Source organism: Anas platyrhynchos, chromosome 10, assembly GCF_047663525.1.
Source record: "Anas platyrhynchos isolate ZD024472 breed Pekin duck chromosome 10, IASCAAS_PekinDuck_T2T, whole genome shotgun sequence".
NCBI lineage: Eukaryota > Metazoa > Chordata > Aves > Anseriformes > Anatidae > Anas > Anas platyrhynchos.
Genome location: NC_092596.1, coordinates 1,162,567 through 1,181,625, shown reverse-complemented (window position 1 = coordinate 1,181,625; position 19,059 = coordinate 1,162,567). Strand labels below are relative to the sequence as shown.

General features: G+C 39.9%; 1 long non-coding RNA gene across 3 annotated transcripts; it reads right to left on the bottom strand.

The window, feature by feature from the left end:
• Window positions 1-3,066: 3,066 nt before the first annotated feature.
• LOC106017882 (uncharacterized) lies at window positions 3,067-17,180 on the bottom strand. Of its 3 annotated transcripts, none has more exons than XR_002403354.4 (3): window positions 17,059-17,180; window positions 6,214-6,384; window positions 3,067-4,530 (listed from the first exon to the last, which is right to left on the bottom strand). It is a non-coding gene; the product is annotated as an uncharacterized lncRNA (long non-coding RNA). The 3 variants fall into 3 exon arrangements; XR_001191625.5 differs by lacking the exon at window positions 17,059-17,180 and adding an exon at window positions 16,276-16,384; XR_001191626.5 differs by lacking the exon at window positions 17,059-17,180 and adding an exon at window positions 16,201-16,319.
• Between the last annotated feature and the right edge of the window lie 1,879 nt (window positions 17,181-19,059).

The window sequence follows — 19,059 nt, the reverse complement described above, 5'->3', positions numbered from 1 at the left end:
GGAGAGGGAAGCTCAGCTCCTTGTCACAGAATATCTGCCGCCCAGCAAATGGCACAAAAGTAGGCACTCACCTTCCTCTGTCACACAGTAATGTGTCAGGATGCTGGTGGGCAATGCAAGAGAAGGGGATGTAGGGGTGCCCAGTGCTGGACTGACACCTCTTTCAGCAGCACGGGGTCTGCAGTCCCCAGCACAAGCAGTGCCCTTTACTGTGCAATTCTTCATTCTGTGGAAACAGGAAAAATGGGGAAACTTTGCTTTTGGGTGGCCTCTGGAGATAATTTATCTTTGCTCACAACGTCAGTAGATCTGCTTTACGGGACATGTGTTTTTTAACTGGCACCCCAGAGAGGAGACCATCAGGCAGGACTGATAACATGCCATTTGGGGAAGCTTGTTTAGCATTTACGAGGGCGAGGACTCTATATTAGTGCCTAGATATCACCCCTTTCCATTATCCCCTCACAGCAGCACAACAGGGAGAATAGCACAAAAGCAGTGAAATGAACAACATTATCAAAATATTATGATTCACCACACTAGTGAATTGAATCCCAGTTTGGGCTAAGTTTCACAATTTTTTCTATTTTTTATGTAGACTTTTAGTTGATTTATTTCAACAACAGTCTCAGGTGGGTTTTACTGAGGTTCATTCATCAGCAGACGTGGGATTGCTGTTCTCACACCTTGGCCACTTGCGCTCCTCCTGGCCATCAGCCCGGCATAAGTACTGCAGGGGGAATTCCTACACAGACTCACATTCCGGTCCTGTTTTGTCTATTTCCCAAACATATTCTTGAAAATATGCTTACCAGAGGGAGTATTTATAGAGGAGCTAATAAAAATACTTGAAATATGAAAGATCAACATTGCTGGTAACTTTGTGGGCTTTCAAACATGCCCCAAGCCAGCAAAATATAAGCGTGTGTTTAGAGAGCATTCAGTAAAAAGATGATTGCAAACTTACAGCAGAAGCTGGGATTAAAATCCTCCTTTGTATCTCTGAAAGGCCTGCAAAATGGCTGCACTGGGGACGGAGGTGCTATTATCATGCTTTTAAGCTCCTCAGATGCTTAAACGATATGAATTAGAAGCGTGCTTTATTTCCTGGAATATCTTGAAGGTTAGCCAGCTTCGTAGTTCTCCTTTCTAGTAACTCCAGTGAAAGCAAAGCAAATTAACGCTTCTGAAAAGCTCTGCCTTTCCGGAAACTGAAGGGCTTTCCAGCCAGTGTGGCAGAGGCTGGGGCTGCTGACCATGTAGCCATGCCTCAGGCTGTGGGGATACCCTGTGGCTCTAGGGGCTCTCCTCACCTCATGGGCAGAACTTGCCTTCCTCCAGTCCAACCTGAGACTTGCCTCTGGTGACCCAGTCACCACAGGAGAGCAATGTTGGCCCTGAGCACAAGAGTAGGTGCTACAGCTGCTGCCTTGATGGGGTCTGGTTGCTCAAGGCTAGCTCTGATCTGGACTCCCACTGCTGGGGATAGATATGAGAAGCCTGGGGTCTGTCCCTGTCCTTGCCCCTAGTTTCAAGAGGAGTTTCTAATCTTAAACCCTCACATGAGCCCCAACAGGTGCCTTGCTAGTCCTGACCCTGCCTTGCAAAGTCTTGGCTCCACCTGGGACCTCTATGATGCACTACTTGAGGCTGCCATTGCCACAGCCACAGAGCAAGAAGGGAGAGGGACAGGAAGGTTTCAGACACTGAAAAGCCCCACAGCCTGCAGAGAAGTGCCCAGGATTCCTGCAAGCACCTGCTCCAAAAGTCAAAATGTTATTTGGAAAGATGGAGATGCTGAATTATCTCAGGGAATGGATTAGATTCACACCGTGGCACAGACAGCAGAGCTGCAGGGCGCTGTGAGGAGAGGCCGGGGCAGCCCCAGGCCAGTCACAGCCAGTGCCAGCCGGCTCCAACAGCCCCACCATAGGGCCCAGAAGCAGTGCTGGGAGCACATGAGGGAAAAAGGATTTCAAAGGGGGCAAAATGGTGCCTGCAGTGAGGGGGGAATCGTGAGAAACAGCCCTGAGGTCAGGGCAGAAGGGGCTCCAGGCCTGGGGCTCCTGTGGCCTGAGGTGAGCCCATGCTGGAGCAGGGGAAGGAGGGCAGAAAGGAGCTGTCCCAGGCTTACCACAGCCCTGATCCTCATCCTCCTGCTCTGCTTGGGGTACAGGGGAGGGAAAGGAGCTGGCAATGAAGTTGAGCCTGGGAAGAAACGGTCACCCCCTTTCTTTTAAGGGTGCTTAAGATTTTGTTTGTGTTTCTTACCATCCAACTATTACTTTAATGGCAATAAAGTATTTTAATTTTCCCCTTGTCAAGTCTGTTCTGCTCGCAACAGTAACCAACCTCCCTGTCTTTATTTCAACCCCTGAACCGTTTCCCCTTGATTTCTCTTGCCATCTTGTTGAGGAGCAGGAACATGAAGTGTCTGGTACTACAACAGGGAAACACCTACTGTGATGTTCCCCAAAATAGCAGGGAACATTGCTGTGGAGAGCAAGGTGACTTCTGATTAGTTGGAGGAGCTCTGTTAGCTGCAGAGCAGCTCCCAGACAGCGTAGCAATACTTTCATATAGGAAATAGCAGTGGCCCAGCCACATACAAGCTGCAGGGAATTCCCTATGAGCAGGAGCCTGAACTGGGGTACAGCAGCATCTCCAAACCTCAGAGTCCTTCTCCCCTCCAGAGTGCAGACAGCAGTGTTCAGCCCTGTATTTGTTTATGCTGGTGGTTAAACACTACCCGCAGATCCGAAGGAGGTGATTTCAGTCAGCAGACCATGATAAATCATGTGGTTTCACTGACAATTTAAAGCACTTACACTCTTCACTTCTTATCCAAACAGAAATGACATTTAGTCCCAATAGGAGTAACGTGAATTTACGTCTCTAGACTACGTCCTTATATGTTTTTAATATCAAAAAGGCCCATATTTTTCTGATAACCATATTGTATCTTTGAGGTATTTTTCTTGTCATGCCATATTGTGATGAATCACACAGTGCCATGTCCATTACCTTAGGGAAGCAGACATAAAACAAATGTTGCTCAAAAAAAAGTAGAAATCAAACATTTATAAAACTACATATTAGATATACTCTGTTCCAGCATTGCTAATATGAAGGTGCTGTTTTCCATTGGATACAGACTGTGCAGTCTGCAGGCATCTGTCTCAGCACCTTACAAACATGACTTCCTTATAGACTAACTCTCAAGTTCCAGATGAATTTCTTTTAAGCTCAGATTTTGAGAACCTGGGCTTTAAAACCATAAGGGAAAATATATTATCTTACAATATCAATAGGCGAATCAGGCTGGAAAAACTTCTCCTTAGGGATCTGAAAGCCATTATACTAAGTTTGTGCTCCATTAAAAAAAAAAAAAAAAAACATATTTTTAGAATACATCAAAATCATAAGCACTTTTCAGTTCTGTTAAGGTGAGTGAGGGTTTCAGGTGGCTGAATCCAATGGTTTGAGAGTTCAACAATAAATCATAGAGATAAGACAAAAAGCACCCTCCTGTCCTTGCATTCCTAATATGTAATCAGCTGCTTGGGAAAGTTAAATGGCACTTTAAAAGACAAAAAATAACACACCACTTATCTTCTTACTCTTAAAGGTAATACAAAAAGGCAGATACACAATCTCTCTGTTGCTTTCAAAGGAATATTTATCTTTTTCTTGGGCAAATGTGAGCAGGCAGGAATTGACTGCAGGTTGTGTGTGACACAGCTTATACATCTGGTTACACATTATTTCTGCAAGGCAGAGTAGCTTCAGGATGTAAGTATAGACCTCACAAAGGAAAGTATAGTCTTTTGTCCCCAAAGGAGACAAGACATCTACCATTGCATAGGGGAAAGTCTCACTGTCAATCTTGGCACTTCGTATTAAAATAATAGCCAAGATTGTTAGATTGTTGCTTTCCCACTATGTAGATCCGAAAACTAAGTTTGGGCATACTGTTGCACCGCAGAGCTAAAGAAAAGTCAATTTTGAACATACCAACATTGTGTGTTTTTTTGTGGACCTTTTTATTTATTTATTTATTCTCTAAGCTTTTTGTTGCTGCTGCAGTGCTTTCCTTGTTCTCTCCCCTACAGTTCTGCTCTTGCTTTTCATCTCCCCTCCCTTTTGATCCTCTCTCTTCTTCTGCCTTTATATGTTCTCTTCACACTCCTCCTCCTCTTTCCACCACTATCTCAATTTATTTCTCCTGCTAGATCTTCTTTTTATTGTCAGGGTTTTTCTTACTTTCTCCAGAAATGCTTGATTCCTCTAGTGCTGACAGGGCTCCCCGTTGTCTCAGGGCAAGAGGAGCTCAAAGACGGTGTTTTAGATTGCAGAGGAAGGCTGCCAGGAGTGAAACTCTCCTCCAGAAGAAGCAGAACGAGCAACAGAAAGTCTGAGGAGGGGATAACATATACACATGCCATGCATGGCACTTGTCTACTCCTGAAGCAGCCTTAAAAGCATTCTTGCTGTTAGCAATGCTTAGCCTGGGGCTTCCTGCTATCACAGCTGCAGTAACCAGAAAGAATAAAAAAAAAAAGGAGGCAAGTTAGTGATGCTCAGACACTAAGCAATACAGAATACACGAGGAAATATGATAGGGTGATAATGTTGCCAAGTTTTTCAAGCAATTCTATTCTGCAAACAAATGGCATCATCTGTAAAGTGAATGGGAGGCACTAGCTACAAGTAATGAGCCCTCTTGCAACGGGATTACAACGTGACTGCTACTCCTCTCCTTGTAAACTATGCAAAATCCCAACTTCAGTTCTACAAGAACGTCAATAATTTGGCATTTGTTTTCTTAAATTAATAATAAAAATTGAAGCAATCAGCATAATCTAGAGGCTTTCTGAACAACTTTAAGCTTGATAACGTGGAAATTACACATTTCCTTCCAAGGCCCCATTCAGCCATTGATACTCTTCCCAGCCAAAGGACAGTCAGTGATTTTGCAGGACCTCTTGCCACCTCTCTGTGGCTGCCCCAAAGCACTCTGTGCAGTTCAGAAAGAGTTTGTCCTGCTGAAAGCTAATGAGTATAGTTTTAAAAGTTTATGTTAATATTTTAGCCTGCTGGAGAATAAAAAGAATGAAGTGTTCCTTTCAATCTCCATTCCCATTTATATCCCTCCAGGTTAGGTGGATGAAAATACATATATAAGCAACAACAACAAAAGTTCTTTAGCTCTATGAAGCAGATGAAATATTTCTATTCAAGACAAATTTTCTGTATGGAAAAAAAATCTGGAAATTTCTGGGAAAATTTGGGACACTACTAGGGCCAGAGTCCAAAAGTCTAAAATAAACCTGTACAGTTGGAAAGGCAAATCCAAACATGTCCTTTCTGTTCTGGATAAGATATACACTCCTTTAAGCCTATTTTTTCCAGGAGCTGTGAAAATGTAGTATCTAAAAAGCAAGAAAAACATTTCACCAACCAACTCTGATAACAAGAAAATGAAAGAAGAAAAAAAATACAATCTTGATGCTAACATTGCTCAATGAACTAACTAATGTAGGATATTCGACTACAACCAAAACAAACGTGGTATAAAAGTCATATGTATGATGTAAAAGACAAAAGCATTACTCTCCCCCCTGGGGATAACGAACCCAAAGTAACTTTTCCTCCTGTTATTCTTACCATTACTTCCAGAAAGCTCAGATCCAGTGCCCACAGAATTAAAAACATTCAAAACGTCAGGGAATTGTCATGATACACTGGGGCTGATTTACATGTAGACAAAAACCCCTTTATAGCGACTTTAAAGATACGTTTTTTTGCACTGCAAAAACACTTTAAAGTAGCCTTTGCATGAATTGGTTTCAGCACTGTGGTCTTTAATTTATTAAGATGCTAGAGGGTCTGAAAAAAGAATGGTTGTACTGTAAAAAGCACAGCTCCTTCAAGGTGTTAAAACATAATGAGTTTTTTTTCCACTTGTTCATTCAGGGCATCTTTTGTAAAGCCCTCCTCAGCTCCACTACAGAGATAAATGGAGCTGGAAGAGAAAAACACTTTAAGCTACTTAATTATTGTTTCTTCCTTTGAACATCAAGACCAATTATTAGATATTTTTTCCCAAAACTATGTGGCCAACTCTTTTTTCATGGTTCTGAACCAGAGGATAGGATTCCTGACTGAATTTATTGTAAACTGGTACATATTTGGTGGTGATTCCATACTCACCACGTGAGTACGTTGTCACTAGCAGTCACACCAGGTTCCCCATTCCTCCAAATTTATGGAAGTTCAAGTTAATCTTTTTGAATGTGAAAGTCCCTCAATAAATCCTTTCACTCATCCCATCTCAAGCAAGACCTTGTAATACAGTAGCCTCAGTCTCGTTTTTTCATGCGCCTGGTAAGAGGCAAAAAACAAACAAATGAGAAAGGAAACATGCACTTAAGGGGGAGATAAAATAAGAAGGGGGAAAAGTGAACTGACAGACTGCAGAAGAATAAGTTGTGGCAGTAATGACCAGAAGGTAAAAATCCATTCCCTCCAGTGTTTTTCATTTAAAATTTCACTCTCCTTATCAAAACTTTGTAAATAGTAATTATTATTACAACAATATTCATAAACAGATGTTTTTAAAAATGCAAGTGACTTCACAATTTAGAAAATACATTTACATGCCACAGGGAATTTAATCTTGGAAAACAGAAATACGCCAGACCCCATTTCCAACATAATATAGTAAATCAGTACTGGAAGCAGTGCTTTTTTCTCCTCTCTCTCTACTTATTAAATATGCTAATGGAGATCAAAACCTATTATTTACTGAAGACTATTTCTTTTGTATTGCATTTGTATTCATAAGAACCTATAGAGTATATTTAATTTGAAGTCATTTTATTAATGTAATATAAAACTGATGCAGAATTATATGAACAAAAATTAAAATAGTTTCTATTAATATCTATATGCAAGTATCTACAAATAATTCAAAAGGTACATTTTGCTTTTTTTTTGTTTGTTTGTTTGTTTCTTCCCACCCCCTGGAAAGGAAACATTTGTTTAAATCAGATGCACTTCTGGTAAAAAGAGTTTTCATAATTGTCATTTGTTCATGAAATACAACATGAACTATTGATTCTGTGAGGGTTACTGGGTGTGGATTCTCTTCTATTTCATATCATGAGATACTACTAGAAATGATGAAATACTATAGATTCTAAAATGAGTATGGTCACTTAATTTTAAAGCAAAGCAATTACTGTTCTATTACCAGGTATTCTGAATCAATATCTTGTCTTGCAACTGGCACTCACATCCAGAATAAATCTATAATATTACAAGTAATCAGAAGTAAATAGCAACAGAGCAGAAAAGATATTCAACAGGAGTCCTTGGGTATAGTTTTTGTAGGTTATAGACTCAGCTAGGCCAGCAGTGAAAATACAGGTTGCTTATTGGTCTTCCGAGCATCTCAAAATATCAGACTTGCCCAAGGATATACAGAATTGATGGAGCTTCTGGAAATAATAAATTATATTTCATTACACAAAGAGGTAATTCATACTTTATTTTCAACAGCTCGAGTTAGTCCCTTTGACATCAAAGAAACTAATAAAGCACAAAAAAAAGTGTGTTGGATTTGACCTGAAAGACTCACACATGCTTTTATATACAAGGTAAAATTTTATTGGTAATGGTAAGCCTCATAGCTGAGTTTTTGACTGCTTATTTTGTTCTTGATTTTTCTTCCTGCCTCTACATGTTGAATAAACACCATATTGCTCTCATTGCTTGCAGGTTAGAAAAAAAAAATCTCTCCCTCTCACAAGGAAAAATAACAGTGTTTTCTTTTAGTAAAAACTAAGATAATTAAGATATATAATTAACAATTAGAAAAGAGATCACTGCTACAAATAATAAAAAAAAAAAAAAAAAAAAAAGGTAGATTAGAAGACTGCTACCTTTTCCCCAGCTGAAGAATTTTTTAACGCTATACTTTTTGTTTGGTTGTTTTTTTTAATTGGTGCTTTATACGTTAGCACTTATAAAGTTTAAACATCTGTTTGTTTTTTTTTTTAAATACTTCAAAATAATACAGTGCTACACATCTCAAAACCCTGCATCGTAACCTCTATTAAATTAAACCTGCTCAGGCCCTCTGAACCCTTGCAGCAGGCAAATGCCATCTCCCCCACAGGAGCTGAAGCATGGCTACCAGATGTAAGGATGCTTCGCTCCACTCCCACGGCAGGAGGGCACATCAAGGGGTGCCATGCTGCATTAATCACTAGGCAATGCGGTCACATAACACCCAAGGAAACAGGCTTCTTTATTGGAATTTGGAATTGGAGGGAGCAACATTACAGCCTGGGTTTACTGGGGAAAGCCTGTGCTGTGTGCATTCAGAGCAACGCCTACCAAGGAAGCGTGTCCAGTTCCTGCTCATTCTCCTGCATGACACAGCCAAGATTACAGAAACAGAGCACTGTGAATTTTATTTATTCCTCCACAACAACTTTTCCTACTCTAGTCATGTAAGCACACAGAAAACAAGAAGAAAGGCGTATGTATCACCGAGGATCTAACCAGGAGCCGACCCACATTTACAAGGTGTGTGCTGCTATTTCCACATCTCTACATAGGCCATCTCCCTGTTAATTCAAATAAAAGAGAGGTCATGGCTAGACAGTCTGTGTTATTGCACTCAAAATAGGTGGACAGTAGGCAGAAGGGGAAGGACTTTGCTCAGACAGTGTAAAAGTTGCTCATAGGTATGTTCCCACCAAGTAAATATGCATATAGGGGGGTTCAGTTTGCAACTGGACAATTTGAACGTACTTTAAGATTCTGATCAGTCTGGCTTGGTTCAGGTGTTTGCTCCTTTTCTCTGTCTCTAATTTAGCAGATGGCCAAAATGCAGGAAGTTCTGCAGGGTATGAAGAGTGATGGTAGGGAAATTGGCATTATACTATGCTGCAACTTAAATCTACGATTAAGGCTATGTAAATAGTGCTCAAATGCTGAAAGATATGGCTTAAAAAAAGCAAACTGAACTGATCTTTCATACTTGAGATACAAGGTGATTCTGAATATTTGCAATTTAATCAGGGAAACAGTAAAGAAAAAAAGATGAGGCCAGACTTTCTAATGTTCATCCAAGAGAGGAACCATCTCGTCAGGTACCTGTAATAGCATACATATAGAGGATATAAACAGAAATTAAAGGGGTTTGTTTCAGATAAATGCTCTTTCTTCCTTCCATCCCTACTGAAATCCATTCTGTGACTCTTGTCCTGAGGCCACAATTTCCCTCCAGCTGGAGAAAGATACCTTCTTACTTGGAGGAACTAATTCATCCAGAAAGTAAGGCACAATCTCTACTTATTAATAATCACCTTAGCCACAGTCACACAGTCCAAATGCTCCTTTAGTATCTCCCTCCCTCCCTGACCACAATTCAGCCTCCTAGGCTGATTTCCTCTGTCCCCATACAACCTGCTTCTGCATGTCTGCAGCATGTGCAGGGCATTTGTCTCCAACAGGAAGAAAGCTGGCTTTCCTCTTTTAAATCCAGCCCCTGGGGACAGGCAGCAGACTTTTTTTTTTTTTTAGTAAATAACAAAACAACAACAAAACCCACGAGCATATGCTTGGGGATGACTCTAGTTTACATTCAACACTTAGTATTGCATGTTATTTACTGATGCTATGTAACGCCACATACCCATTACCTCCAAAACGGAAAAAAAAAAAAATGGCACGGTCACAGCTCATGGTGATACCTCCCGCGTTCAGCTCTTTAAAAAGAAACTTATCACACCATATGGGATTTTAATTCCGAAGTTTGTCACTGAGGCTGCCCGAAGAGTGACTTTCCAAACAGTATTTTGACAGCACTGTTCTAGACAATGTCTGAAGCAAGATTATAGTGTGTACCCAAGTTGTCAGCAAGTACTAAATCAGTCTTCCAGCATTTTTAAATGTATGACATTGTGCTCAGGTCCATCTATCTTTCTGGAATTCCTAGTCAGAGGGAACAAAGCTATTTCCTCCTATCTGAATTCTAGGAGGACATCAGAGAACTGTGGGCCACCAAGAGAAAACAACATCTTCCTGATGGTAGCCTCTTTCTGATGCAGTCACAGGTTAACTCACCTCTTGAATATTGTAGGAAGTAAAAAAAAATGGAGCTGAAAACTGCATTTCTAGGAAGATTCAAATGCTAGCACATAAATATTAGCAGTGCTGGTGTCCACAGGGATTTTAAAGAGTGGTTTTGAAACAATCTGTGCATCCATAAATACCACATTTTTCAACAAGCACAGGAAGTCTGCAAAGCTTTTTGTGCAAAAAGCAAGGTTAAAACTCATTAGAGCTCACATCAGGCATTTGATAGGCTTTACAAGCTGCCTTACTGTCTTAAAGTGAAAAATAACCGGTAGAAATTGGTTTATATTTTTAAGTGTCCTGGATTTTCCTTCTAGCCAGAAAGTTAAATTGCCCCACACCAGACCTACATTCCCCCGGTAATTCTCCTCCCATTGTTTTAAAAGTATGAGTTTTGACAAGGGTCATAAAGATTGCCATTAAACTCTGCCCTTGAGGGCTGCAGCGGAGTGCTGGGGAGAAGGTAAAAATAGCGAGCCATACTTGCCTCCATGTTAGAGGGCAGAAGGAATTATGATGATTTCCATCTTGAGATCAGGTTTCACACTGGGATCACTTAAACATGCTTTGTAACTAGTCCTGATCACTGGGACCTCATCTCCCAAGGGCTCCTCTGGACAGTATTTGCCTGGGATGGAGGAGGCAGGGAATTTTCACCACTGTAATCCTCCCTGCTAAGGAGAGCCAGACTTGTGGATGTTTAAGGGATATGCATCCTCCCAAAGTTTTCTAAGGGACAGGCTGTTAGGGAGGGCAAATTTATTTCTAACAAGTTAAACTGTTGGTGGATAGGTGCTGATCTAGGGGGGTTTAATGTTTCTTAAATAAACCAGGAAAAGAAATGACTGCATAGTAAATAGTAAGTAAGCCTCAAGCTGCAGCGTATGAATAGTGAATACCTAGTGCAAAAATTCTTATTTAAAATACTAAAAAAAAAAATCAAGTGCATTGTATTTTTAAGGTCTTAGATTATTGTTTCGTATTAAGTGGAATTTACCACTTGGTTGTGAACTGCACTGCAGAGAAGAGGTGGTGCAGAGCGCAGCTGAAAGCTCCCAGCGCCCAGAGCGTTTGGGAGATCAAAGGAGCTGACTGAGGACATTTTGTACTTCTGCAGTTTAGGCACCTCAAAATAAAAGCACGGTGGAGGAAATTCTGCTTTTTGCAGGTATATCAGTCTGACAGGCATCCAGAATAAGGCAGAGTAACTGGGAGTGTAAGGGAAGAAGATGAAACCAAGAAAAAGAGGAGCACGGACGGGGTTCTGGTGCTTGCTATTTTAAAATCTGACTCAACGCTCTCATGATCTCTTTGGCAAGGAGAGCTTAATGCACTGAGGCTCCAGGCAAAGTTACAACTGAAAATTTAAAGTAAATAGGATACAAACCAAACTCAGTGTTCCTGCTATGATGAAAAAAATAGAAGGAATACAAACATGCCTGTGTATAAAGTATGCTATCTCTATAAACATGTGGAGAAAGACCCCAAAGACCAAGCCATGCAATAGACGTTTTGCTGCAGCAAAATCCTAAAGTGGGAAGCATTGGGAAGGGCTCTAGTTAATTTTATTCTGGAATTCAAGGAACTAATCTATATGATGAATTGTATAACACCACAGGGTCTCATTACCACAGGATAACCCTATCCCCTATTGCTTATTATTGAATAAATAAGGGACGTCAATCAATCCTCTTTTTATTTATGTAATTAATGCAAAACTCACAGGATTAGCACCACATTTTGGTAGATTTTATTACCTTTGGGAAGGATAAAAGTAACAACCCCTGTGAACTGTCAGTGATTATTGCAGTTTTTGGAGAAAACTAAGACTCACAGAACCTTTTTGGCATTACAACCCACTGATTGTTTAACACACCAGGTAAAAGGAGCAAAACTGAGCACGGCAAAACAGGATTCATAAACTAGATGGCCCTAAACAGAGCCCTCCTCCACAGGAACTGCAGAGCTCTTAAGCAGCACAAACCTGGCTGAACGGGAACATTGGGAAGGGCTGGAGGAACTGTTGGATTTTGAGATGCCCAGAATCCCAACAGGCATGCAGAGGTAGGAAGCAGTCCCAACACTCCTACAGACATATTAGCAGGAGAAAAAAAGTACAATTTCCTCGTTCTTATACTGCCTCAACTCTTCTAACCTGACTGAAGAGAAGACCTCAACACCTGCCTTCTCCTCTCTCCTTCCAATCTCTTATTGCACAGCTCTTCCCATTATAGCAAAGTCATATGTTGGCTCCCACCTAAAGAAATAATTTGCAAAGGAGGAAAAATTGTGAGATTAAAGCCTGTGAACTAAAATTCCCAGTGTATGCAGACCCAGATTAAATTTTCTGTTTTAATTTTAAGAGCTGTCAACAAAACTACAAAAGAAAAATAATGTATACAGAATGAAGAGAAGAAAACAATAAAAACATTATTGGTAAAGCAAAGCCAAAACATTAATAAAACATTTACAGCTCCTCTGTAACTTTTTAGTTCTTTTATCTGGTTTGGCACATGAAAAAAATCCTTGAATTTTAATTTGGAAACTGACTAATTTTTCCTTATTCAGTAGTGTCAGTACACAAACCTGTTTGTACAGTTTACATTGTACTTTGTAAAACTTTAAATTTGTTTCAAGGGAACTGTGGATGTGATCTAAATTAAGCAAGAGAATTATGTTAAATATTTAGAAAACATGTATTGACATTTTCATATTTTACTGTACCGCCCCATTAAAATTTATGGTAAGAAATATTCTGTTATGCTTCTGAGACACTAAGCACTAAATAATCCCATGGGGAGAGGAGAGGAGGGAATTTAAGTACTTCCTTGTAGCTGGGCTGTCTCCAGAGTTTTCAAGTAAACAATACTACAATCCCATTTTCATTCAAAACAGTTAACACTGATTAGATGCAATGCAAATCATTTTGTCTAAAAAACAGCCATCTACCCAGACTTCATGAGTCCACAAATGCAAAGAATTCAACATAGATACAGCAGCAACTGCTGTTCTATCTATATGTTCCATTTCTTTTCTTCTACACTCGGGTAGAAATTAAGAGCTGTACAATTTTGATTCATCCTATACGTGCTCAGACGTTGCTTCACCTGAAGCACGTGGGTACGAGGAGGAAAAAAAAAAAATCAGGATAGCTGAGAAGTGATGGAGGGGCAGGTCCAAGAAAGGGGAAGCTCAGTACTATTTCATGGAAGTAGTAGTAAAGAAAGAGAAAACATCCAAAGTTACTTATGGCAGAGAAGTGAGCTCTTATTTACCCAGGTAACTATTGCATTAACCTCGATTGCCATCACCGGTCAGATGAAGACAAAGTCACTTCTGGCCTCTTCAGATTGCTGTGCTTCCACAGTTAGATACTTGTGTTAAGTTTTCTGATTTATTTTAGACACAGAATCTTTCAAATATCTAATATAAAGTAACCCAAAGCCAGAGCAATCACTACCAGTGGAAGTCTACCATCAAAAGCAGTCAGATGGTGGGGCCTTAATGACAGCCTGAGAATTCCGAAATTATTTCTTAAAAGTTTAAGTTCATACTGTTTCCTTGACAATTTTCTGTTTGGCTAGTAATAGAACTGACTCATTTTCTTAATTACTTCTGTGACTCATTTGCCAAAAAAAAAAAACAAAACATTGCAAGAGATGCTGCTTCAAGATGACAAGCATCTCAAGATGCCTGAAAATGTGTTTTGCAACACTGACAAGTGAGATTAAACAATAGGTTGTGTCAAACAGTACTAAACAGGTTTGGGAGGGTCACTTTTTGACTTTCAGTTTCTGACATTTTATCTCAAATCGCTCTTTTTTTTTTTCTTGTTTGCACTCCACTGTCACTAGAATGCTATGAAATGTGTCTTTCTTTTTGACTACAGCAATTTTATTTCATTATTTCCCATTCTGCAGCTATTTCAACCACATCGCCTGTACCATAGTTCCTATAGAGCATCCAGCTAAATTCCAGGCATCACAAAATCACTTATAATTTTATATAACAGAGTCAATTCAATGACAGGGTGAGAAGGGACAATTCAGACTCACCAGCCTTTGCAGACCAGAATGTCCATTTCATATCTGTATTGGGTGAACCTTGGCTTCTAACTCACCCTCAAATCTGTCTGAATCATGCTATTTTAAATCAGTAAATAAAATATAAAAATTTCAGAGTTTAATGCACATTAACTGTCATTATCCATAAGTCACACGACAGTGTTTATGTTCCCAAATTAGCAACTGTGCAGGTCCTTCCAAAACAACAGCAATACAGACGTCACAGGGACACCTCTGTGACCCAAAAAGCAGACATCTGTGACTTCAGGCACTGCACAGTCAGAGGAGTTAACTGTTCTTTTCATAAAGGGCTTAAAATTAAAGACAAAATTCAAATATAAAGAGCACTGAATGAACAAGGGTTGCTTGGATATCTTTCTGTTAGGATATTAAGTTGCTTAAATGCACACAGAAACACACTATACCAACAAAACAGTGCTCTTACAGATACTGCCACAAAAATATTGCTCATTCACATAACCTTGATTTTTCTGGAAGCGTTAATCATTTGAAACTCAGTCACAAAAGTGCTAGAGGAATACAGAAGCGGAAATGACAGAAGGTTAGCAACTTTTTGTTTTGTTTATTTCAGCACACATGCCAAAGGTTATTTTGCTGTATTTTCTCACCTGCAATAGCAAATATCTAAAAGAACTTGAGAAAGAGAGGTCTTAGGGAAGTTGTAACTAAAATCACATGGTGAGGGGTGTAGAGAGCTTTATGGAGATGACACAGACTCCAAAGACGGATAAGGCTTAAATTTTAGGATTCCACCAAAATGGTTAAGAACTTTTTTTTATAGGCACATTGAAAAATTAATCAAGTTGTAGTCTCTGTTTCTACAGAATAAGATTAAACAATAACAGTTCTTTAGACTTTTGTTGTTGTTGTTGTTTAATACGTGTGTTCTGTCTTCATGCCTGCAGCCCAGGTTTAGGAAGGCTGCAGTTCCTCTTTGAAGCTGATGTTTCCCTGAGAACAAGCTGAGCTATGCTGCCCCTGCTGGGTCCCCAAAGCCACCCTCACATGTTCATTTCACCTATCTTCAAAGCCCGTGTGAAGAGATACTAGGTGCAGGATCCAGTCCAGCTTCAGCACCCACATGAGGGTGTCAGAGCTGTTGGAAGGGAGTAACTGAGCACAAGCTGTCACAGCAAGATACCATCCAGAAACATTTTTCATTAGCAGATGAGCCTTATCCATCTCTAGAGCCTTAGTCTCATCTCCACAGAGCTCCCTACACCCCTCACAATGGGACTTTATCTTCAACTGCCCTACCTTCTCTCTTCCTCCAGCTTCTACAACAGTCTTTTTCCCCTAGAGAGTCCTTATGCAGGGCCACCTCCCTGTGCCACCTTACACAGCTATGAAACCCACTTGAGATCAAAGTCTGCTACCCAAGCCAAGAAAACACTTTTTTTTCCTCAACACAACCTAGAAAACCAAGAAATCTGATGTTTTAAATACTAGTCTCATCTTTTCTCTTAGTTATACTGATTCTATAGATAAAGCATATATATGGGCATTTATTGCACAGAGAAAGAAAACTCCAAAAAAAACTGTGCTAAAGGTAACAGCTCCAGGCACGTACCATTATACACATAACACTAGAACACGCTTATGGACATATTGACATTCCCCTCACAATACAAGTCACATCAAATAAAAAAATCCCCTCATACACTCCTGTACCCCCTGCACATCAGCCCCCTGCACAGCAGCTCCCCTTCCCAGTTTGCTCCCATACAAGTCCCATCCTACAGCATTGCATCTCAACAACCCAAATACCAAAACAGACAATAGCAGGTAGGAGGAAGAAAAAGCACTTCAAGAAACCACAAAAAAAAAAAAAAAAAAAAAAAAAAAAAAAAAATTAAGACTGCACAGCCTTTAATCATCACCAAGTCCCTGTGCATACACTAGTGTGAGCAATACCCCCTTCCCCCCAAACTGCCGTGCCATTAATTCCTACTATCACACCTACCTGCCTTACCATTAAATACCACAGCACATACTGTTAGACTACATTATCTCATTAAGAAAAATGGGCTTCTCTTACATTTATGACAATTCCTGTGATAACTGAAGAGCAGCTGAGTGCTGCTGCCCGGCTGGCTGAAGCACAGCGGCTGGGTCTATTTACACTGCTAATGAGCCTGGGATCCTGCCTCAGCTTTGCCTCTGATAAAAGTTTCAAAAAACAAGTCATTCTCACAGGTTTATTCAATGCCTGCTAATTAGCTAACCCAGTGCAATTAATCTTAGAATTAGAAACCAGTTGAGTGTTCATTGCTGTTTAATCAGATTATTAATAATACAAGCAGTCTTTTAATTATTCTTCCACAGTAGTCCTCCCCTTATACAAACATGTTTTGACTTTCAAAACACACTTATTAGGACCAAGTTATTTTCCCCCAAAGTAAAGTCAAGTAACCCTGTCAATTGCCTGCTCTGACTAGTGACATGTCTCAAATCAAATCCCACTGGATGCTCCTAACATGTTCTGTATCTCATGCAGACCCTTTCAGATTCACTGAAGTTTTTCTTTTTGAAATTTAAGTTCTGGTGTGCAATGCCATTACTTAATGGTATGAGCAAAAACACTCAGGCTTTCCATCCAGATTCAAATTGTCTTGATGCCCCAGGGGAGAAGACAACATAGCAAACGTGCATCATCTGAATGAACTGCACTGAATAAAAAAATAAAATACAATTAGGAAAAATAAAACACTTTCTGTGGAAATGATCCACCAAAATATACGCAGCAGTGGAAGCAGCATTTGGCCTGAATAAGGGTTTTTTCCCTGAGGATGTGACACCAGTTGGATTCAATCTCCTTCACCTTTGCTGAAGTCAGAGGGAGGACATGGGGCACGAGGCAATCCCACAGGCAGGAACCGCACCACACAGCCCACAGGAGGTGTCCTGCGTCCCACCCCGGCTCTGCAGTGCTCCCTGAGCCTGTGTCCTGATGACTGACAAACACTCATAAAACAGCTTACATAAACCTGAATTAATTAGCTAATAAAACAAAGAGATCATTTGCACCTTGCTGCCTCTTCGACCAAATGCAGCAAGTTAAGTTATTAATGGCAATAAGCAGCAGCATTTACTGCATGCAACTTGCTTACAGAGCTCTCATCCCAAAGAGTTTTTCCTCTGTACTGTTTAAATATAGATGAGTGGTTTTTCAAAAATGGTAGAATTATTCAGTTCTTTGTTATTGATAAAATACTCACAAAGGTCGCAGATGCAGCACTTTATAGATGATAAATACTCCCAACAGGAAAATCCACTGACAAAAAAATACCGTGACCTTTTATCCATTGCAAAATGATTTCCCAGGCAGTAACAGCCTCATTTTGCTTCCTTTTTTTCCCCCTCTCCCATGAACTTCAAGGATGTCTTTTATTAGTCATTGCAGGAAAAAAAAAAAAAAAAAAAAACTCAGCAACACAGCAAGGAAAATTCAGCAAGAGTCTTAAGATAATTCTCATAGCAGAAAAGAAAGCAAAGCACTATTCACGAAGAAAGTAAGTGAAATAAGGATGTTCTTCACAATATTATTGCTTTACTAATTATACCACTGATGTTCTTACATTCTTTACTGTGTAGCCAAGATGTGCACCTATTCCAACGGCTTTTCTGAACTCACATTCATGCATTAACGTTCATTCATCCACATGCACCTAAAGAAAGCATATGCAGCTACATATTATTTGCATTAAAAAAAAGGCAGAAAGTAATATTAAAATATTATTTTTAAGCCAAACTCAGAACTTTTAAGGCCCTAAAAGCAGGTTTTCAACTGCTAGAATTTGACAACGGGTGAAGACACTGCAGATGAGTGCTGCCAGTGCTGGTTTGTTACTCCATACCATCAGGTGTACTGTATACACGTACTGTTTATATTATTTTATAATAAAAACTCAGACATGCTCAGGAGTGCTTTACAATGTTAACAACACCATCTTTTGAATCAAACAAGTATCATTCATAGCCTTAAATCTGACTGCAAATGCTCTGAGCGGACAAAGAAAATATTTTTTATACTCATCAAGAAACCAGTAAAGTTACTTAAATTAGTTTTTCTATAGATAACAAGACTACAGTGCTATGGTCTAGCATTTTAAGACACTGTTTCCCAGTATGAAACCAGGATATGTCATTAATAAAGACCTAACCCAAAGCCCAGGAAGGGTTATTCCTGTAGAAAAGCAAAAGCCCAGGTAGCTGACAGCTCCGTGATCGAACCCTGCCCAGAGCTGGGATGCACAGCTCACACCACACACACTGAGGCAAGGAGAGTTGATTTGGAAGGACTTGCTCTCTTACAGATTCATTCCTGTCAACATGACAATTAACTGTCAAGTGCTTCCTAACTAGGATTCAATGGACTTGCCTAGATTTTCCCATGAAAGGTTTACCTTGATATTGTGCCCAAGCGCGCAAAGACTTTTTTTCCCCCCAAGACAACATACACATGTAAAATTTCCACAAGTTTCCACCTCTCTCTCTGACAATGAATGAGAATTCAGCTCTGCTTCCTCTCTTTGCATCCTACACAACATCTGGGGTTGTATTTTTCTAACTGGTTTGAGCCCTAAGAGACTGCAGCATCACCATTTATGAACACCAAGGTGAACAGGAGCCAGCCGTTTCCCTAGAGGCATTAGGTCACGAGACAGGGCTACTCTGAATACAGTGATTTTTGCTTACTGCATTACAGTGGAAATATCTTTTAATGAATATCCTTTGGGTCCTATATTCCTGTAACAGCTTTATCTCTTTAACAGAATTAAGTGCTCAGTCTTACTGAGCAATCACATACAAATTAAGACAA